Source organism: Watersipora subatra, chromosome 3 (assembly GCF_963576615.1).
Source record: "Watersipora subatra chromosome 3, tzWatSuba1.1, whole genome shotgun sequence".
Classification (NCBI taxonomy): domain Eukaryota; kingdom Metazoa; phylum Bryozoa; class Gymnolaemata; order Cheilostomatida; family Watersiporidae; genus Watersipora; species Watersipora subatra.
The window spans coordinates 1,139,989-1,164,018 of record NC_088710.1 but is presented as its reverse complement, the minus strand read 5'-3'; positions in this window follow the sequence as shown (position 1 = coordinate 1,164,018).

The window sequence follows — 24,030 nt, the reverse complement described above, 5'->3', positions numbered from 1 at the left end:
TGCAAAGTAGAAGGCTAGTTTTAAAATCATCATCAGCGGCATGATAAAATACAACAGAAAGACCTTACACTGTCTTTTCTTTTTGAGACTCCAGATCATTCAGCAGACTACAACAGTCATAATATAAATATAACATTATGAGAGTGAGTACCTGAGGTCACTATTGATAATGAGGTAAAATTAGAGTGAAGATTTCTTAGCAGGAGAGCAATTCTATTCATATCAGTCTTACTCTGGGAAACATTACTTTTATCAAGTGCTCTGTTTAAGTCGATTCTATAACTACCAAGATTTTATACCTCCAAAATAATTCAGACAAAGTCAGACATGTAAAGTTCAAACTTAAAACCCAAACTACTGTATCACAGGGATGGGGTACAGATAATGTTCTATGAAGGTTATAAGTCTATAAACTAAATATGCAATGCAAGTATGATTGGTGACGTGAATACAATTTATAATTTAGTGAATGTTTCAGAGCTGCTATAATTTTTGTAGCATTTTTGTTGAATATATATTAACAAAATTTCTATTGCACTACATACATGTAGGAGTAACAATAGGGATTACAAAATATTAGTGGTGATTTTAAAGCCTGCCAGTGATTGTTGCGATTTTAAATTAGTTAACAATGCAACATTATTTTCATATGAAAGCAACATATCATTCTAATAAAAATCTATCTATGCTGCTAAAAGTTGCATCTGAAAATTTATGTGTAAAAGATCATCAGGCATTCCTTTAACAAAAACACTCATAGTTTATTTCATAGCTTTTAATCTGTTATAAGAAATTTATAATTGAATTCTGCATATTTTAACTTAGACTTACTATGAACTAAATTAAAATGTAACAAAGAAGTTGCAGAAAAGCTTTTGGATTCAAATTTTAGGTTTCTGCGCTAATTTCACTCTCCTTTTTAAGCTTGATCACAAGTTTCTGGATTTTTGCCAATACAAACAAACTCACCTTATTTACCAAATAACTTGGGAATAAAAAAAGGTAAAATAAAACTGGGAGTCAATTATTGTTGCAACTTTGTGGAGCTAAGTATAATAGCACAACAATCAGTAGTTGATTGCTTTATTTCTGTATTTTGTTCTCACAGAATCCAATTGTAATAATACTCACTTCTTATTGTTACTGGCTATATTCCGAAGTACCTTAAATCTGACAACCAGCATCAGGTACTCTCTCATCTGCAAACAATAGTATAGATTATACTTATACAAAATCAATTACTTGAAATAAAAATACAATTTAATATTCATAGTGATTAATAAAAGTTCACTACCTCAACTGAAATATTTTGGAAGCCCAAATTTTGACAGTCAATTACACATATAAGAATTTGAAAGCCTTCTTTAGAATGTTCCCTTGAAACTTTACAGATTGTCAGAAAAAATAGAATTTTCTTTAAGTTTACTCTAGCATCATATAGAAAAAATTTTATCAGCCAAATGTTTCTGTTCAAAACCTTGAATTAATAAAAACTGGTGTTATAATGTAAGCCAACTTGCTAATCAGGGATTAATTAAGTTGATAAAGACGATATTATAGCCATAGGTGAAGCTAACTACTAAAGCTATGTATCCAAGGAGACGTTGAATGCAGTGGTACATGGTATGTGGTACATTTCCGTAACAATCATGCAGAGTTAAACTACTTATTAGATGGAAACTAAAAGTTTATACTGACTTTATAGGTCTCCTCAATTAGTAGGATAACAAATAATGCATAAGTATCATTCAAGAGAAATAAAAACTTACTGCTGGTGCTAATGGTGCTATTTACCAACCTTGTCTTCTTTTGATGTTAGCAGAGGGAAGCAACTTGGAAAATCGAATAAATTTAAAAATTGTTGATAGTTTGTCAGAAAACTGTCTCTTTCAGCATTGTCTTTAAAGGACATGTTCTGTGTTCTATGTGCTAGATTGTTCCTCATAGCAGATAATCTAGAGACGCTGTTACACATGTCATCTCTTCTTTTCTTGCCCTCACTCTGCGACATTTTCACTGTTCGCTTTTTTATATCATGTAACATGCTTGATATATCCCTGTGAGAATGTTGTTGTATTATATCTAGTGAATTCAGCTCAAGTTCTTTCAGCGATCGTTCATCCATATTTCTAAACACTTTTTCCATCTCACTCTGCAGATTCAAGTTAAGTGATAGATCAGTTATGGACTTGAAAATCTTATTAACTGAGTCTTTTAATGTTTGCTTGAATGAACGATTTGGATGTGTTTCTATTAGAGATTTGATATGATGATTGAGTGTTACCACAACAGCATTTGGTAACTGACTATTTGTGAAGCGACGAACGGGAGTGGTTTGAACTCGGGCGAATGATTTGAAGAACCTCAAACTGTTGCATAATTCGTGCTGAACTTTGATATTTTAGTACTGATTCAGGTTTTGATTGATATTCAGCAGACACAGTTAAATCTACTGAACATTGTCGTCTCAATAACTCTGCAATTTTATGGTCAACTACTATGATACTCAGTCCAATATCATGAAATAATGCCCATTTTTCTTCATCAATGTTAGGTGAGAGTAGAGTCGTTGGATCAATATCCAATGAATAAACTTGTTGCAACTCTGCTGCAAGATCTTCAACAGTCTTTAATAAGTTTAGTTCATCCTTTTTTTTGAAATCCAAATTTTCATCAGTCCGCTCAGAGCTAAACCTTATGAATCAAAGAAAAGATTTTAAGTTGAAAAGATCCTTTTTTGATGAGATAAAATGTTTCATCACATTGTGAATAGCTGGGCAAACAGTGTAATAAGTTAGAATTTTCTTAATTTTCTTCTATAAATATCAAGGTTGAAGTTAAAAGTCTCTGGTTGAAGTTGGAAATCAATTAATAAATTTGTTAACAGACTGATCGGTTCTATTACTCACGCCCGTGACAAACAATCGTAACACCAGAAAATTGAGCCGGAGAAAATAAGCTGACAATAAATAAATAAAGGGATGTTATTATGCCTGCTGCATAGAATATCAAAACTTATAGATATACATGCATAGCAGCTACTAGCTAATTAGAAAAGCTGTGTGCCAGATAAAGCCAATGATTAAATTTACTTTTGTCAGGTTTAAATATAATTAATAATTAATTACTAACATGTAACACTATCATTCTAGAATGAGCACAACTATTATTGTTAGATTTTAATTTGGTTGATACATAAGCAATCATAAATTATAGATAAGATAGAACCTAAACAATCTAAATGTGAGATATAACCTGAGTTAGAATTTATTAGGTAAGTTACCTGATAATAGTGAACAAACCTGGTTATTCGGAGGAAACCAAGTCTTTTGAAGTAAAATGTTTTTGAAGTAAAAAAGTGTCGCTTTGTTGATATTTTTGTATAATCTTTTCTCTTGAACTACATTTTACAATGTTAATTCATTCTAGTTCATTCATTATAATGTCATTTTAAAATATTACTTTGGGTAGATTTTCTAGAGTGCTTTTTAAAATCACCCAAAGATTTTGTTTTACAGAGTTACAAATGTGTTAAAAAGCATTTGTAAAGCGTTTACAGTGTGAGGCTACTTAACTGAGTGTCCTGATTTTTTAAATGAATCTATAATTCTTTTAGATGTAATTAAACAACTTCCTCTTTCATTTGATGTGTAACAGCTTCCTATATCATTTGATGTGTAACAACTTCCTGTATCATTTGATGCAGCTAATAAAGTAGCTTCATGACCGGTAATTAATACCTATAATATTTAGTTTGACAGACAATAAATAAACCACGTTGTCATAGTGAATCTATTTTTTTAACTACTCCCTTATTACCAATTAGAGACCATAAATAGGTAGCTTGCTGCTAAATATTCTGTGAAGTCTGAGTTGTGGGTAAGTTCATGTTTACACAAACCTGGTATCTTTTTATTTGAATGTTACATTCGAGTGTTGATTTCATCAGCACTTATAAATTATATTTTTGTAATAACAAGTTTGCCTTGATTGTTGTCCTTGTCAAGACTATATGTTTTACCTGTAAGTCAGCAAATAATACTACGAACTTTATCTTCTCCGGATTCTGCTAAATCCAATCAAGAGGAAATAATTATAAGACTGTTGTTTCTAGCATTCGTCAAATATAGTTTATTAATGTCATATGTGTCTCTATTTTGACAATTATCAAAATTACAAAATTTTTTTCCTACTAATTTGAAAATGAGACATGTCACTTTTGTCACGGCAATCTAAAACAGAAAAGAATTATCATTGGTTCTTCAAAAATCAGAATGAGCCAATTTAAAAAAAAATTCAAAATATAGGCAATTTAGTTGTTGCTATGATTTGCTATGCATAAAACCTATGTGAATACAGCTTAACGATGTAGACAGCAAAAGATATAGAAGGCATGCCAATTGCTTTATGAAAAACAAAAGAAAGATGGTTAAGTACTGTGAATATTATCGAATCACAAGCCATTTGTTGGTTCCTTCAAGTCTTTCCTCAAATTTAATGCTAAAACTGCTGACTTGGAGGAACTATTAGCTAGGAACAAGTTTCTGCATTATGAGTTTCATAAAAATAAACTGAAAGTTTGTACAGAACAAGTTATAAGCCAATTAATCTAGCAGCACAATATATACTAGTTATAGAATGAATCTGTATTATACCAAAAAAAGTTCCAAATAACTGTTGCATACCCTAGGACACTTATGTATTCGCGGCATCTAACTTTCGCGCTTTCGCGGTGTCATCCTCTCGTGAAAATTTAATGAGCGAAACTAACCTATCATAACATAGGTTAGTTACCTACATACCAGTTAGAGACCATAAATAGGTAGCTTGCTGCTAAATATTCTGTGAAGTCTGAGTTGTGGGTAAGTTCATGTTTACACAAACCTGGTATCTTTTTATTTGAATGTTACATTCGAGTGTTGATTTCATCAGCACTTATAAATTATATTTTTGTAATAACAAGTTTGCCTTGATTGTTGTCCTTGTCAAGACTATATTTGTTTTACCTGTAAGTCAGTAGATAATACTATAAACTGTATCTTCTTCGGAATCTGCTAAATCCAACCAAGAGGAAATAATTATAAGACCGGTTTCTAGCATTCATCAAATATAGTTTATTAATGTCATATCTGTCTTTATTTTGAAGATTATCAAAATTACAAAACTTGTATGCAACTAATGTGAAACTCCAATGGGTCACTTTTGTCATGGCAATCTAAAACAGAAAATTATTATCACTAGTTCTTTAAAAATCAGAATGAGCCAATTTAAAAGAAATTTCTCTATGTAAGAAATTTAGTTGTTGCTATGATTGTTATGCATAGCAGCCATATAAATACAGTTTAACGACGCAGACAGTGAATGTTATAGAAGACATGCCGATTTGTTTATGAAATACAAAAGAAAGATGGTTTGGTGCTATGGATATTATCGAATCACACGCCATCTGTTAGCTTCTTCAAGTCTTTCTTCCAATCTAATGCTAAAACTGCTAAATTGAAGTGATAGTCATTAGCTAGGAACAAGTTTCTGTCATATGAGTTTTATAAAAGTACAACCATAAACTGAAATGTTCTACAAAACAAGTTATAAGCCAATTAATCTAGCAGCACAATATATACTAGTTATAGAATGAATCTGTATTATACCAAAAAAATTTCCAAATAACTTTTGCATACATGTAGTACAATTTCAAACAGCGATAACTATGTAGCCAGTTAAATTTATTTATTTGTCAAAACCACTGTGTGAAAAACCTGAAATTACTTGTGCAACATAAAATTTGTAATAAAGTTAGATTTACGCATAAATAATTTTGATCCATAGAATTTATCTGTCAAATTAATCAACAGATAAGATTGATGGCTGCATTGAATATATGCATTTGCTTGTTTTATTAGTGATACAAGTTTCAACGACTCTGATATACTAATTTTGAAACTCTAAAATCTGACTGCTAGTTTAAGTTCAACCCGTCAGCAGTAAAGTTATGTAATGATGAAACTGATAATAGCAGCTACTTTCACACTTTTATCTTCAGCCACACATACGGAAATTTGGTAATATTACTAATTTGTCAACCTTATATTATGTTGACCAGTCATATTATAAAACCAGCTGTTTTACTTTGCTTAGAGCATAGTTATAACCAAGCCTCACAAAAATCAAACATTACAATTTAAGAAACTAAATTGCTTTTTATGTCAAATAAATTGCACAGCTTTGTCAACTTGATAAATGTATTTACCTAACAATTTCATTCTCCACGTGTTTCAGCTGCCTCAGTGCCAAGAGTGCCAACAATAGTTTTCAATGTCTCACAAACTTCAATTTTTTTCCTGTATAATCATGTTTGATTTTATACACAAAGCTCAAAGCCTACACTATCAATTTTAAAAGCTTCAGATAAACTCACAGGTGGCTGCCATATTAGTTACACTCAACATAGATAAGGATGTTGTTTACCAGCTCAATCTTAACAGAACTTTATCTGTTTAGCAGTTCTATGCATACACCAAGTTTTAGGTACTCATAGAAACATAATTTATTAAATTGAATTACAGTAGATAACAGGCAAGCTTTGATTTGGTGAAACGATAAGTCAGTGTAAGGTCACTTTCAATAAATCAATAACAGCGTGTTATAATTTATCAATCTATGGAAGGTTGCTGTGTGTGTAGGAGTAACTTTGCTACAAAAGCCAGAAAGTATTGTGGTTACAAAGTGGGCCACCAGCTTGCCTTTGAAAACTTTGAGCTGCATACGCATAATGTTATGAAATACTATAGTGGAAGTGACCATGCTCAATGTAAAGTGCCATTGCGTGAGTGCGCCGGCAAATTGCCAGTGCCAGTCCCACATTGAACACAACGTCTTATCGGCTAAGCGCACCACAGCTTTTATTGCTAGCTAAGATAATAATAAAAAAGAATGTTTATTTTAGTTTATAATATCAAATAGGAAATATTAATTAATTGGTTTGGTTTGAGAAGATAATAGGTAAATTTATTTTTTAATAACGTTATCGGTTTCTTCCTTTAATAGTTAAACTACGTGTACTCGCACACAAAATGTATTGTAAATTACAGTCACCACAATTAAGATTATCTTTGTAGTTTTTTTTAATATTTTGCTGATGTTTATTTCAGTATTGTTGGTTATTTGATTCATCAAGAAATTAACGCTTGTTTTATAACGATTGGGAACAATAAACCCGTAAATATTCATGGTAATAGTTCACGAGACAATATATACTCTATATAGCAAATTTTATGACACAGCTTAATATTTTACCTGATATCTTCATCTAGCTCTCTGTCGGCAGTTACAAGCCTACAAAGTTAATATTCTTCTATAACATATATCATCAGATAGGTTCACTGACTTTATATATCTATAAAATCATCATCTTTATAAATACTCTGGTTTGAAAGTTGAGAAACAATTGTCAGTAGTTTGGATCACTTTAACCTGATGTACTAAGCGAGACATGACTTTAGTTTAAAAAGGCAATAGAGCATAGCCTTACAAACCTGTTAAATAACTTGATGTATTAAATATAGTGAGCTCTCTATCAAAACAGTAATTTGTAGCATCTCTTTCAAAGCTATTATTTCTAACATCTCTGTTAGTAAATCTCACGTAGTTAACGTGAGCGACAGAGCACACGTTAACAGAGCACACGTTAACAGAGCACACGTTAGCCTGTATAAACTTAGTTAACATGAGCGACAGAGCACACGTTAACCTGTATAAACTTAGTTAACATGAGCGACAGAGCACACGTTAGCCTGTATAAACTTATACACTATGTATGCCTTATCAGGCTTACTCTCCCGCATATCTGAATATTTACCAGACAAACTTCTGCTTTTGTTATAAAAAAATATGGTTAATTGCAAACTTTCATATTGCATTGAGGCATGGGGCAACGCACCTCCCATCCATCTTACAAATTTGATAACACTTCAAAAGCGCATGGTAAGAACCATTCACGAAAAACTGGCCTCCCCCACAGCAAACCTCTTTTCAAATTATCATTCATACTACCTATCAGTTCATTATATTCATACTGCATTATACTTTTAGCCCATCATAAATTTTATTGTAATTACATCCCTCGCACAATATGTCAAACTCGATTCTTAAATTTCTGTCTAAATCTCCCACAATTCTCTTCCCGTGCAGGCCATCGCAGTGTGGATTACCGAAAGGCCATTATTTAGAACCAATTCTCTAATACTATAAAAAACATAGAAAAGGTGGCCAGTTTAAAAGAACTTAAATTACATATTGTAAAGGTTTTGCGCGACCTTCACTTTCCTCCACTAGTACAAGACTCGTGCATGAGTACAATACATATATTTCTGCTTAGTTCATCAAGGTGTACAAAAAATGAATCAAGTGACAAGCAATGAACAGGCCAAGAACAGCTCTGCTCTACTAGACAAATGTTCAGGCTTATATAGCTGCTAAACTCCGCCCCTGTTCTGCTTGGTTAGACCCGGCACGGCTCGGCCCGGCTCGGCTCAGTCTTCAGTCGGTACGGCACTGGCTTGGCTATGCTTGACTCGGCTGTACATCGGCTTGGCTTGGCTAAATGTAAGGGGACACCATCCACCACAATATTTTAACGAATTAATAAAACCTAATTACTCATAAAATTGACCTCGATTACGCAATGACGAAATGTCCGGCGCCATGACTAGCTATGTTAATACGTATTATGGGCCTCATAACTCTTCCAGCATTTTTTCATTTTTTTACTGACTATTGTTGATGAACCTAAATCAAAAAATTAAACCTAATACATAGCGTTGTGTGTAAGGTATGTACATATATATGTACCTTATATATAACGCTATAAACAAGGTATATATGTATATAAAGTTTATATGTATGTAAGTTATATAGGTACATGACACTATGTATACACATATATACGTATATATATGTATATATATACATATATATATATATATATACATGTATATATATATATATATATATATATATATATAGGACAGATAGCGCAGTTGGTAAGGTATCGGGACCGTGATCATTAGGTCCTCGGTTCAAACCCCAACAACTGCACTTTTCTGGTGGTCCTTGGACAAGACCCTTGCTTGTATAATGTCTACAACCTCTATGATGAGTGCAATAACCAAAGCCATGCCGGCTCGGACGTCGCCCGGTCAAACAAGGTCCGCGCTGCCTGTAGCTGAACCAGGACAAGGCAGTGAAAAATGGGCTACTGGTTCAAAACGGATGAAATGGACTCGGACTGATAACACGGACCTCATGCAGTGCTACTTCAGAACCTCAGAAGTGGGGCTATATGGGAAGGATGCAACATGCGCCCTGAATTGTTATTAACCGCTAAGCAACTTGTGGCTCAGAGGAGTAACATAATCAAGCGGCACCTCATATCGGAACTTGAGGTAGATGAAATTAGAAAACAGTTCACCCAAGTAACCTCAACCAACGAGGAGTGCATATCAACACACACTGTCATGCATACACGATCATGTGTTGACTCACGGGCTGAAGAAGACATGCACTTGGACCTTGGCCCAAGGGTGATAGAGCTTGCGGAAAATATCATCAACAAGATGTCAGCTGCTAATGATTATGGAAGCAGGGTACCACTACGAAGAGTTAGCAAGGCCATACCTAAGAAGCTGTTAGAAGACATTAACATGGCACTGGCGTCGATCTCAACTGGATCAATCAGTGAGACTAATGCCTTAATCTACAGTACAGCAACCGTCATCTTGGAGGAGATGGATATTAAGCCAATGCCAACAAGGCTTCAAGCCATTCCATCCTGGCAGCTGAGGCTACAAAATAAGATCAAGGACTTGCGCAAGAAAGTTAGTAGGCTCAGTGAGAGATCTAACCACAGTTTGGAGCGTCCAAAAAAAGAAGCCACAATAGAAGCTCTAGAATCTGCCAAACAGCGGCTAGTAGCACTCTCGGCATGACTGAAGCGGTACACCAAAGAGCGAGATAACAAGAAAATGAACAAACTGTTCATCAATAATCCATCTAGAGTGTATTCCCAGTTCAAAGGTGAACTGCAGAGGCCAATGTCTGAGCCTCCCCGATCTAGCACTTCAAAGTTCTGGAAGGACATCTGGGAGAAAGAGACCACTCATAACACCACTGCAAATTGGCTGAAGAGGCTTAAAGAGAACCATCAACACACTGTGGCTCAGCAAGGACTCACCATCAGCAAAGACGACATTAAGTGCAGAGTGCAGCGTATGAAGAACTGGGCAGCACCTGGCCATGACATGATTCAAGCCTTCTGGTTAAAGAAATTGACATCACTTCACACTAGAATGGCTAAGCAGATGGAATACCTAATAGAACAAGGTGACCATCCAGAATGGCTGACCAAAGGACGAACTGTGCTTCTGATAAAAGATCCAAAGCAGGGGCCGATTCCCAAAAACTATCGACCAATAACGTGCTTGCCCACCACTTGGAAACTGCTCTCAGGAATAGTTGCAGACAAACTGGAAGAGCACATGAGTCACTATATGACCAGTGCTCAGAAAGGAATTGGGCGCAACACCCGAGGAGCTAAACATCAGTTACTGGTGGATCGGACGGTCTGTCAAGACAGCAGGAGAAGGCAAACCAATCTTGCCATGGCTTGGATTGACTACAGAAAGGCCTATGACTCAATTCCCCATAGTTGGATACTTGAGTGCCTCAGTATGTACAATGTTCACCCTGCTCTTGTGGCATTCATCAAGATGTCAATGACCAAATGGAAGACGGAACTGGAGGCTAATGGCAAAAAGCTGGCGAGTGTACAAATTAAGCGAGGCATCTATCAAGGTGACTCCTTATCACCGCTGCTCTTCTGCATATGCCTAAACCCTCTAAGCAATATGCTGGAGGAGACTCAATATGGGTACCAGTTTAAGAGTGGCACCAAGATAAACCACCTCTTCTACATGGATGACATCAAGTTGTACGCTAACAAAGAAAGGGACATTGATTCGCTAATACACCTCACTCAGGTATACAGCAAGGACATCGGAATGACCTTCGGTATTGAGAAATGTGGAAGGCTAATTCTTAAGAAAGGCCATTCTATGCTCACAGATGGCCTAAGAATGCCAAATGGTACCATCAAAGATATAGAAGAAGGGTACAAGTACTTGGGGATTATGCAAAGCAACATCAACCACGAAGCCGAGGTACTTCACAAAGCCATTACCGAATACAAGAAACGCCTTCGGCAGGTCTTACGGAGCCAGCTCAATGCCAAGAACCAAATCATGGCAATAAATACCTACGCACTGCCAGTAATAAGATATCCAGCAGGCATAATAAAGTGGACTGAGGAAGCCATCAAAGAAACAGATATAGCAACTCGTAAACTGCTGACCATGCATGGAGCACTCCACCCAAAATCTGATACTATTAGATTGTATCTTGATAGGAAAGAAGGCGGTAGGGGACTCAAAAGTGTACAGCAGACAGTGAAAGAGGAGGAGCAAAGCATCAAAGCATATGCAGCCTCCATGGCCATCTCAGATAATTTGCTAGCTGAATTTCAATCGGCTGCTCTCACAACGGACCTACGCCCTGATGATGAGGAAATTGACTGGCATACGAAACCTCTTCATGGTGCTTACCACCAACAAATATCTAAGGTTGGCGATCTTCACCAGACATATATGTGGCTGAACAAAGGAAACCTAACGGCCAATACAGAGTCGCTAATCATGGCAGCCCAGGAGCAATTGCTCCCAACAAGGCAACTCCAAACGAAAATCTATCACACTAGAGACGATCCTAGATGCAGACTGTGCAAAGATGCACCTGAGACCATCCAACACATCATCAGTGGATGCAGACAGCTAGCAGGGAACGCATACACTGAGCGGCATAATCATGTCGCAGGTATTGTGTATAGAAGTCTATGTGATGAGTATGGCCTTAATAAACCACAACTCTGGTGGGAAGCTCCTGGTAAGGTCAATGAAAATGACCGCGCTAAGATCCTCTGGGACTTCTACATCCAAACTGACAAGCATGTCCTAGCAAACCAACCAGATATAGTGGTGGTAGACAAGGAGAACAAGAGGGCTACTATAATAGATATAGCAGTACCCAATGACTACAATATAGCCAGCACAGAAAAAGAAAAGGTAGAAAAATATCTCCCTCTTGGAGAAGAAATTGAAAATGCTGGAATGTAAGAACAACCGTAATCCCAGTAGTCATTAGGGCACTGGGCGCAATAACACCAGCGCATAAAATGTGGCTTGCCCAAATACCAACAACAATCAACTCAGGTGAGTTGCAGAAAAGTGCGCTATTGGGAACAGCTAAGATCTTGAGATGAGTGCTCAAACTCCCAGGTCTCTGGTAGGAGACCCGAGTTAGAGCAGAATTTACCACCCATACGGGGTATCCGGGGTGAGGAAACAATTTTTTTTTTTTTATATATATATATATATATATATAGATGTACAGTAGGCGCTCCTATAACATACATGTATACCCTGTATAACTTATATTCCAGAAAATGTAAAAAGATTATGTGTACTTTTTGCTTCCTACTACATAAAAAATTTCATATAATGTAAATTGGTAAGTTGGGCAAGTTTGCAAAATCGATTCGAATGTTAGTTCACTTCGCTGTACTTGCGGAAGAAAGGAAGCTGTGTCATTAGCGTATTATTTATTATACTATATATAGCTCTGGTGACATTCTAGCTCGTCATAACAGATCGTTAAATGTGTCGACAAAAAGGCGAATAGAATAGCTGCGCAATTGTTCGTAAATACAAAGGTGATCGGTAAGTGTAGGTGTTACAGCATCAGTCTACCAGTCTTATTGTCACGAGTTGGAGTATCGGTGAAAATTATCTTTATTTTAGCCTTGACCCCTGGGTAGTAATAGATGACGAACAGGTAGAACTGAATTTTATAGCAAAAGTATTTTGTTGTTTTGCCTTATTGTAGATGTACAAAATATTTTTTATTAGCTTTACTTTGCAGAATAAATTGTGCCGTTTAGAAAAATAAGCGAATCCTAAATGAACGTCGAAAATGTGCAGTGCCCATCAACTTGTTGTGAATTTACTGCAATCATGGTCTATAAAACCAGTGAGATTGATCATAAAAAGGAGAAAGTTGTTGATGCAAACCAATAATTCTGCCATTACTGTGCAGACCACAAATTAAAACAGCTAAGCAAAGTTTTTCTTTTATCACATGACTAATGGGGTGAGTTTGGAGAGATCTTGAAATGGATTAGGCAATTTATATTTATTTTAAATTTGTTATAGAGTAAATTCCCTATAACGTAAACGTTACTGGGGGTCCTCCCATGTTTTGTGACGATTCTGACGATCCGACGACAGGGATATTTAAAAAGTGACAGACGAGACGACCATTTACCAATGTAGGTGACGAGGATTGTGTAAATAGGATTACTAAAGGTACGGCTGCACGTAACGAATTTTTCGTTGGTTCGGAGTTCTGGCCGAAATCACGAAAAACGCAGAATTAATCGGTCAAAATTCACAGAATTATTTGAGCTGTGCATGCCCACCAAGTTCGTCGACGAACGCTTTTAACAGATTAAACAAATTATTAGCGAGCACGATTCTAGCGGCTTTAGCAATTAGTATAGTCCAAGACATGTACCGTGACACACAATAAAAATACGAAAGCATTTCAACATAGAACACACGATAAAACTGTCTAAGTCGCGCTATTTTTAGTTAGCGAACACGACTTGAGCAAATTTTAAGATATATGTAGTCCGAAAACATAATGCGACACACAAGAAAATTATTACAGAAAGTTATCATAGTAAATACGATGCAACTGACTTGTTTGCGCTAGAGATGTCGACATTCTCTACCGCAAAACTTTTGCTGCTAAAAAGGAAATATAATTAAAAAATAAACAAATTGTAGCTATAGCGTCCAAACAATAAATGCATTCAATAACGCAATCTAAGCAGTTGCATCGTGTGTACTATGTTGATTTGCACTTATACTTTTACTATTGTGTGTCATTATACGTCTCTTGGACTATACTAATTGCAAAAGCTGCTGAGATCGTGCTCGCTAGCACGATTCTAGCAGCGCAGAATAATTCTGTGTGTTTCAATCATTTCGTGATTTTGGTTAGAACCAACGGAAATTTTGTTACGTGTTGCCGTACCGTTACTAACTTATTATTTGTTCATAAATCACCACGGTCAACCGAAACTTCACTAGTTTTGGTTTGAAGCATCTGGCCCAGCATTTATAGACTGCCAAATAATTAAAGCAATGAAATGCCACGACATTGACAGCAAATCCGTTTCCAAGTCTGTGACTGACAGTGATTATTAAAGGCAATCTCGGTCTATTTTCAGTACAAGAAATATAGCTCTAAAAACCTAAGACGGCTGTCACTCTTCGCGGAGTAATCAGCAACGCTCCCAAACATCACTAATATGTTTGTGAAGGTCGCTGGTTGAGCCATGCTTTTGGTTAGCAGAAGTTTAAACCTAGCGAGTTTCAGATTTTTAACGCAACCCAGTGCCACCAGTATAGATATTTGTATTAAAATAACGAATGTGAAGAAAGAGGTTGTTTTGGTTACCAATGTGAAAAAGGTGACAGTGATTTTAAAAGTGACGACAGTGATTTTAAAAGTGACGACAGTGATTTTTAAAGTGACTATTCTGACGACAGCTTTGTGTGGTAGGACCCCCGTTACTATAATGGATTAGTTACGTTATAGTAGCGTCTACTGTATATATATTGTCGTATATATTCTTGGGTCTAAGTTTTTTCCAAGCATCAGATACATATGCTCCGTGCCTTCCATGATATCACCAAAAGAATTGGTTTCAAAACTCCATCTAGTTCCAGAGAACCAGCCTTTAAAACTCTATCTAGTTCCAATGAACCAACCTTTAAAACTCTATCTAGTTCCAGAGAAACAGCTTTTAAAACTCTATCTAGTTCCAGAGAACCAGCCTTTAAAACTCTATCTAGTTCCAGAGAACCAGCCTTTAAAACTCTATCTAGTTCCAGAGAACCAGCCTTTAAAACTCTATCTAGTTCCAGAGAACCAGTCTTTAAAACGCCATCTAGTTCCAGAGAACCAGCCTTTAAAACTTCATCTAGTTCCAGAGAACCAGCCTTTAAAACTCCATCTAGTTCCAGACAACCAGCCTTTAAAACTCTATCTAGTTCCAGAGAACCAGCCTTTAAAACTCTATCTAGTTCCTGAGAACCAGCTTTTAAAACTCTATCTAGTTCCAGCGAACCAGCCTTTAGAACTCTATCTAGTTCCAGAGAACTAGCCTTTAAAACTTTATCTAGTTCCAAAGAACCAGCCTTTAAAACTCTATCTAGTTCCAGAGAACCAGCCTTTAAAACTCTATCTAGTTCCAAAGAACCAGCCTTTAAAACTCTATCTAGTTCCAGAGAACCAGCCTTTAAAACTCTATCTAGTTCCAGAGAACCAGCCTTTAAAACTCTATCTAGTTCCAGCGAACCAGCCTTTAGAACTCTATCTAGTTCCAGAGAACTAGCCTTTAAAACTCTATCTAGTTCCAAAGAACCAGCCTTTAAAACTCTATCTAGTTCCAGAGAACCAGCCTTTAAAACTCTATCTAGTTCCAGAGAACCAGCCTTTAAAACTCTATCTAGTTCCAGACAACCAACCTTTAAAACTCTATCTAGTTCCAGAGAACCAGCCTTTAGAACTCTATCTAGTTCCAGAGAACCAGCCTTTAAAACTCTATCTAGTTCCAGAGAACCAGCCTTTAAAACTCTATCTAGTTCCAAAGAACCAGCCTTTAAAACTCTATCTAGTTCCAGAGAACCAGCCTTTAAAACTCTATCTAGTTCCAGAGAACCAGCCTTTAAAACTCTATTTAGTTCCAGACAACCAGCCTTTAAAACTCTATCTAGTTCCAGAGAACCAGCCTTTAAAACTCTATCTAGTTCCAGAGAACCAGCCTTTAAAACTCTATCTAGTTCCAGAGAACCAGCCTTTAAAACTCCATCTAGTTCCAGAGAACCAGCCTTTAAAACTCTATCTAGTTCCAGAGAACCAGCCTTTAAAACTCTATCTAGTTCTAGAGAACCAGCCTTTACAACTCTATCTAGTTCTAGAGAACCAGCCTTTAAAACTCATCTAGTTCCAGAGAACCAGCCTTTAAAACTCCATCTAGTTCCAGAGAACCGGCCTTTAAAACTCCATCTAGTTCCAGAGAACCAGCCTTTAAAACTCCATCTAGTTCCAGAAAACCAGCCTTTAAAACTCCATCTAGTTCCAGAGAACCAGCCTTTAAAACTCTATCTAGTTCCAGAGAACCAGCCTTTAAAACTCTATCTAGTTCCAGAGAACCAGCCTTTAAAACTTTATCTAGTTCCAATGAACCAGCCTTTAAAACTCTATCTAGTTCCAGAGAACCAGCCTTTAAAACTCTATCTAGTTCCAGAGAACCAGCCTTTAAAACTTTATCTAGTTCCAACGAACCAGCCTTTAAAACTCCATCTAGTTCCAGAGAACCAGCCTTTAAAACTCTATCTAGTTCCAGAGAACCAGCCTTTAAAACTCTATCTAGTTCTAGAGAACCAGCCTTTAAAACTCTATCTAGTTCTAGAGAACCAGCCTTTAAAACTCATCTAGTTCCAGAGAACCAGCCTTTAAAACTCCATCTAGTTCCAGAGAACCAGCCTTTAAAACTCCATCTAGTTCCAGAGAACCAGCCTTTAAAACTCCATCTAGTTCCAGAAAACCAGCCTTTAAAACTCCATCTAGTTCCAGAGAACCAGCCTTTAAAACTCCATCTAGTTCTAAAGAACCAGTTTTAAAACTCATCTAGTTCCAGAGAACCAGCCTTTAAAACTCTTCTGATAAAAACTTAAGAATGAGTCTCCGCTTGCATCATGAACAATCGCCTTCAATGAATGCATTCACGGATTTCTGTATCGAAAGCAGTGCAGCAATTTGCTTTAAAACTTTGCAAGTATTGCAGGGAGCTGATTGAAACTTAAAGCACATAAATTATATAATTTTTTATTGTATATTTCAATACATCCGATTTTTGGCTTTCGAATGAGCTATTGTTTGCCATGGTTAGACAGACATTGTTTGGTGTTTATAGGATTTCCCCAGAGCTCTACCGCAAAAATGTTTAGCGGCATAGGCTCGGAAATTGTGACATCACAATTTTCTTATGCGGTGTTGTGTGCTCTTACCGCCTATTTTATTGCTTACCGCTTACATTCATCAACTACAATAATGACGCTAGTGTCAGGCAAAGATAGGACAACTCCAGAGAACCACTGAAGATGACAAATGATTCAGTGTCATTAATTCTCCATGCAAAGATTATTTCTATGATAAATAACTCAGATTCCGAGCACCATACCATGTTTTCCCGATGATATTATGCACTAGCCCTCTCATTTTATTGTGATGTTGTGGGTCGCGACTGAGACTAATTAGTTCCAAGCATTGTGTGTTCTCGCAAAAGTGCGAATGTGATTTCATTACCTTCATCAACAACAGTACATTTATTGAAGCATAATTAATTAACCCAGAACATGTGTTTGTATTGGTCGGCGTTGGCACCATCCCGGGCATTGTTGATTATCTAAAATCCTAGTTTATTATTAGCACTCTCTTGGTTTAACAGCAGCAATTGTCACAGAAATGCGCAGCCTCAATGACAGCGAAAGGGATCGACTACCTAAGGCTAAATAATAATTGTGACATCACATTGTGGGAACCGCAACCAAGTGTTTTTTATCACAGGACGTACTTTTGACACCCTGTTTTTCATAGTTCTATTATTCTTTGTGTATTGAATATAGGCTCATTCGAATGCCAAGACTCTGATATACTGAAATTTATAATAAAAAAATTATGTAATTTATGTGCTTTGAAAAAACCCTTGGCAACACAAGGCTTAATGCTAGTTGCTGATTTTTTTGTTTTTTGAACTAAAAACTGTGTCTACTGTCTCCGCAGCTTATAAGTTAACACTAATCAGCTCAAGAGTAACAAGCAATAAGTAACATCATGTATCTTACTGCCATCATAGGCTTTGTTTGCATACTGCAGCGATCAAACAGGCTAATACATTATAACTTAATTTAATTCAGTGTTTTTCTATAAAAAAAAGTAGCTCATCAGGTTTTCCACCATTTTGATAGCACGGTCAGCGTGCTCTGGTGTAGCTTGAAAAGAAAAGTCAATGTCTAGCCATGACAATGTTTACCGACTGTGAATTTCTCAACTGAACTTTATTATACTTGTAGCCCAAATGTTGGCAAAATTGTCAAAGTTAGTTTATAAGATATACGTATAAGAAGTATAAGATAAGTATGCTCTATTTACTGTCTAAACTTAACATCTTATGCAACCCAAGCACCTGCACACACTTTCTCCCTTTTTCCTACGATAATCTCTGACTCTGTTGTACCATTTCTCTCGCTTTAGCTATTTTTCATTCTTTTCCTCTCTCTCTCCCTATCTCCCTCTCCCTCACCCTCCTTCCCTCTCCTTCTTTTTCTCTCTCCTTCTCCCTCCCTCTTCCTCCCTCATTCTCTCCTCTCTCTCCCTCTCTCTCTCCCTCTCTCTCCCTCTCTCTCCCTCTCTCTCCCCTTATCCTCCTTTCTCTCTTTTTCTTTCTTATCCTCTCTCTCTCTCTTTCTTTCTCTCGACGTCATAATTTCTTTCTGACTCTGTCTATCACCATCTATGTGATATGTGATTCACGTTCATATTATTATGTACAGTATCCCAAATTAATGAAAGCTAGTGTTTAAACATAATTTAACAATTAGAGGATAGCACACATTTTAATCAGTTGTAAATAATATTTTAGGTTACAACACTCACATGCTCCACTTTTCAATTATATGCATTCATTTTAAGGTATTACATTGAACTGTTACAAAAGACACAATCTTATGAAGTTTACCTGCTAAAGACACCAATTAGCTTTAGGCACTTAATCATATAGGCCTATAACACCAACCTGTCATGTACAGTGATCATCTGTTTATACTCTGTTTGAGATATTGCTTGACAGAGATATTGCTGTTTCTAAATAAACAAAAGGAAGGAGTGATGAGAAATATATTGCTATCCGTTACCTGCTTTGGCTAAATATTCTGCGAATTTTAGCTGAGCAGAACTAAAAAGGCATAGGCCCTATCAATGTGATAGGAAAGAAAGCCATTGTTTATTTGCCTCGATTTAACCAATTGCAGCAAAGCAGTTAAATATTTAAAAATATAATATTCAACAGATACAAAAGATTTTGTTGATTAGAGAGAGTGAGGATTTTCCTTGATTATTAAAATCTTTTATTGAAAAGAAAGTAAGAGCAGAACAAATGGATCAAACTCTAAAGGGCTTTGAAAACCTAACATCAGCGCTTGAGTATTAGATTACTAAACTTTTCAATAAAAGCTGCAATATATTTCTTTAAATCACTAAAATGCAACTCTGCCTAATAAAAATGCAAAAAATTAAAAATGATATGTAAGATTTGCATTGAGCTCTTTGGAAAGAACTATGCAAGTTTTAATGCTTGGTAGATTTTTTAGAGCTAGGTAAAAGTAAGGAGTCAAAGACAGACAGCTGATTATGCAATAGGTGCGTTTCAATTTACTTATTTCAGACATGGATTTGATAACTCATAACCATTTACAGATGTATTTGGATGACAAGTATTTGTTGAGAAAGGTAAAGTATAACAAATACCAATACACATGTTAATCTGTAACTGATGGATCAAGATGCTTTTTCCCAATAAAGTTTCTTGATGAGTCAAGTCAAGAGTAACGGACACGCTTTTTACTGTATAAATTTTTACTTTATAAAATTGTTTTTTTTCTAGTACGCTACTCATCAAAACCCTCCACATCTATGGTACTTCTTTCTATCTTGCAAAAAACAAACATCTCAGATACTTGTGATATGTGCCTCCATCTGTCTGTCTACCTGTTCACCTTTTTGTCACAATACACATAGCAAAAAGATTGGTACAATTATTCTGAGACTGCAAGGCCAATTGGCTGATTAGCTCAGTTTATTAGAGTATAAGTCTAATACGCTGAATTTCATGGACTTGACTCCCTTTTTGAGAACATTTTAGTTCTCTCATTATTTACATTTATAGAATTTCGCGATTACCTAAAAGTTGGCACATTTAAAACAGCTAATATTGTAACTCAAAAATCATACACTCTGACATTCATACTGCACGTTATCAGTTTTTCCCACAATTTAACATTGATTTGAAAGTCACCTTTAATCAACAACAAACTTGTGAGACTTAAACTAATCTCAAACTAATCTCAAGTGAAGACATCTTAAACTAATCTCAAACTAATCTCAAGTGAAGACATCTTAAACTAATCTCAAGCTAATCTCAAGTGAAGACATCTTAAACTAATCTCAAACTAATCTCAAGTGAAGACATCTTAAACTAATCTCAAGCTAATCTCAAGTGAAGACATCTTAAACTAATCTCAAGCTAATCTCAAGTGAAAACATCTTAAACTAATCTCAAGTAAAGCTGATTTTATATAGAAGAAATTAGAAAGAGGTTGTAATCTGTCCAATGCTAACCAATCATTTCAGCAAATCAATTATATTATTTATATAATATATAATAGATATTGCATAATATGACATACAGTATATTGTATAATATATAATTAGATATATAATATATATAAATATAGATATATACACAATTAGATATATATATACATATATATACATATATATATATATACATATATATATAGATATATACACAATTAGCTATATATATATACATATATATACATATATACATATATATACATATATACATATATATACATATATACATATATATACATATATACATATATATATACATATATATATATATATATATATATATATATATATATATATATATATATATATATATATATATATACATATATATACATATATATATATATATATCAGGTGTTAGATGTTGGTGAAATAGGATATTAACTTAATTATAATATGTGATGCTGCCAAACATATGTACACAAACACATGTTTGTGTACTATTAAAAAAGCATTTAGAGTTTACAGGGAAATAAAAGTTGGAAAACTAGAGCCTGCTATCATAGCAAACAACCAATTTTCATTTGTAACTTAGACTTCAAGTAGAAGTTTAATCGTCTAGATCACATTGTTACACAAATTAATGCAAATATGTAAGAATCTTTGAAAGTCGTATCTTTCTGAATAAATATCTGTTTAATTTTATTTCCATTTCTTTTGCATGATAAAAATAATCTTTACAGGCTGTTTAATTAAAGTGGATAATCTTTTTTAAAGGAAATATCACATTCATTTTATGCAATAATAGTTTGTTAATTTTTCATATATACCGTAATACCTGTATTTGAACACCACCTTTATTTGAGCGCCACCTTTATTTGAGCCCCACTATTGGAGAAAGATTGAAAAGTAGAGCGCAACCCTTTCATTGAACACAAACTTTATTCAACCACCACTTTGACAATCTTCAATCTTTATGAACCCATAATAGAAAGTGACCAGTAAAAAAGTGTCCACAAAAGCGCCCTCTATATGAGCCCCTCTATATGAGCCCTCTATATGAGCCCGACTATAGCACAAAGATTGAAAAGTAGAGCACCACCCTCTAATTGAACGCCACCTCCCTTTGACCACCACTTTGACAATCTCAGATATTTATGAACCCATAATAGCGAGTGTTCAGTAAAAAAGTGTCTACAAAACTGTACTAATGACTCGATTACATCAATAACTATTAGGTCATCTATTTTTTCTATTTGTATTAGCGTCCGTTTTCTAACTCCCAGTTTTTACGTTTTTCTCATAAAACTTTGTACGCAACAACATAGAAGTAATTAGTATTGTATCACGCTACTGTACACACCGCCCTAAGGTTACAATGGCCCTGTTGTACCATTTTGTCGTCCTGCAATGTAGAACACGATGATTTTTGCCCTCTCCATGTGCATTATTCGTCGCCGTTCAATAAAGAAAAATCTTTCTTCCAAAATTTAAATTTGGCGGTCAATGTACGGATCACGTTAGAATAACAAATATGCCAATTGCTATTCACCGAAATTCCTCTAACAATGAATGAAAGAGATATGATGCTCAATCTCCCTCAGTCCGGTGTTATTTTTCATTAGTTATTGTGAAAATGAAACCAGAAACAGATAAGTGGTAAGTTTTAGCAAATAAAAAATTTAAGTTGAATAAAATGGTTAAAAATACATACTAAAACTTAGTTTTAAGTATGTGTTTAGTCAGCACAATTAATTTAAATTGAATTTGACGTTTACGTCATACGCCTGCCTCAAAGGTAAGAACTTTCTACGGTACGTACTGCATATAGTACATTGTAGTGTTATATTTTCTTGCAGATAAGAACCACTAAATACACTAAAGAAAATAAAGGTAACTATAGTTATTAAGGTTAACATATTATTTTGTCACTAAATTTTAATATGTTGTACGCAAATAAAATTTTGATGATTTTACCACGGGTTGTTTGCAGTAGATGTTCACTATGGGTTTCTATACCTCACTATACAAAGTTTTTGTCGTACGATGCCAACACTGGCATGCATTAAAATCATATGGTGAGGGTCTTCTGTAGAGCCTTTTTAATGTGGCTTGATACTTCAGTGTCTGGAAAAACAGTTTACATTTTCGATGATGTATGAACGATTAAATTTACGCTAAAAGTTGTGCTTAGAGTGCATGCTCTAAAGGTTTATCGTTATCTGCTAAATGTTGTTTGGACGCTAATATCGACTAGCTCGACTGTGCATAAAAGAAATCGAGGTAAGAAAATACTGTGGAAGGTATTGAACAGCCAGAAGAATATGGAATAGTTCTAAATGAAAACATCAATCAGAACGCAGCTGGTCATGCAAACGATGCCAATATTTTGGTTTTAAATTGTAATTTTGGTTTTACAAGGATAAGTTTAGTTTCTGAATTTACTGTGAACACGATTTGTTTATGTCACTTTTTATTGAATATGTATTCGTAGCATTTGATAGATTATAGTTATATAACTTATAAATATGCAGACGTAAAGCATATTGTGGAGGACCGGGACATACATGTATATCAATTACTGCACTTATATATATATCCTCACTAGCACTTACCCGAACCTCCCGAACTTCCTTTGTATTATATAATCGCATTCTTGAACTGCCTTTTTATTATATAACCATAGTCCTGAACTGCCCTTTTTGTTATATAACCATACATCTATCTTATACTAATCTTGTTATATCTTGCATATCCTTAGTGCTATAAATAGATTGATAGGCGGAGCTAGGCCATAGGCGCTGGCTATATAAGCCAGCGCAGTAAGTAAGCAAGGTGTGCTTGATACCACTCATACTTGTGAACACTTGTGTTGAAGATATCATTAATAAAACTAGTACATACTCATACGAACTGATTCTATTGACGCCTGCCTGGTTGGCTCACCGATTGTACAAGCAGGCTTATTATAACCAGCAGACGGAACTGCCAGGGGGACTCTAGAAGGCTAGGAGGCGATCCACGGCTTTGTCTAGACTCGATCGGGTGTGCCATGGCGCAAGAGATCCAGTCCTAAGGCCAGCCATTAGTGGATCCAGACTAGCCTGAGATAGAGATCCAGAGGCAGGCCGGGGGTTTGGTTCTTGTCTTGGACTGACTTGACCGCCACGGGCGGGTCAATCAGGCCTCAGACAAGGCCAGCCAGTAGCCCAGGTTGCGTCTCCCTTGTTAGGAAGTAAAGCTGACTCAGCTACCGGAGTCAGATCCTTTACAATATTATATCATAGCAGCCTTGCAATAATATAAACCTGGATTACAATGAATCGAAGCTTGTAACTCCTCTTCTATTGCCCATAATAAATGTGTTTTGGTTGCAAGCTCTATATCAGCAGCAAAACATATCAATGAGTGTGATGA